Below are 462 nucleotides of genomic sequence, written 5' to 3'. Positions count from 1 at the left end.
GGAACACGTTCTATGGCCCCCTTCCTCAAGAGAGTATCTACTTCTTGTTCCATAACCAGAGCCTGCTCGGGACCCACTAGGGTGGGGATGACCCCGTTTAAACGAGGCGGACGAGAACCGAACTGGTTTCTGTAACCTTTCTCTACAATCTGCAGGACCCATTTTGAGATATTTGGTAGAAATTTCCACGCTACCAGAAAATCTACTAAGGGAGCCAGCCCCTCGAGGCTGGCATCTGGTATTATTAGATTAGCCAGTTCGGTGCCCTGAAGCGGATGACCGGCAGGGAACGACCGACCTGACTGCTGTAGCACCCTCACTTGAGGGGGCGAGCTCTCCCGTGCCGTACCGTTGCCGGGCGGCAGCTGGGAATTTTGCTCGTCGGAGCTCACTGAGCCCTGAAGCACCGAGGTGGCAGGGGTATCAATGAACCTCCATGAGGGCACTGAGGGAACAACCGAC

The 462-nt window shown here is 55.4% G+C and overlaps 1 protein-coding gene across 1 annotated transcript in view; it reads left to right on the top strand.

The window, feature by feature from the left end:
* Nucleotides 1-462, top strand: part of cdh23 (cadherin-related 23) — a 293565-nt gene that overhangs the window by 66460 nt on the left and 226643 nt on the right. The gene's annotated exons all lie outside the window — the stretch shown is intronic.

The sequence above is a fragment of the Sinocyclocheilus grahami genome, unplaced genomic scaffold (genome assembly GCF_001515645.1).
Source record: "Sinocyclocheilus grahami isolate Dianchi unplaced genomic scaffold, SAMN03320097.WGS_v1.1 scaffold363.1, whole genome shotgun sequence".
Lineage (NCBI taxonomy): Eukaryota > Metazoa > Chordata > Actinopteri > Cypriniformes > Cyprinidae > Sinocyclocheilus > Sinocyclocheilus grahami.
The sequence above is the reverse complement of the archived record's forward strand: the minus strand, read 5'-3'. Positions and strand labels throughout refer to the sequence as shown.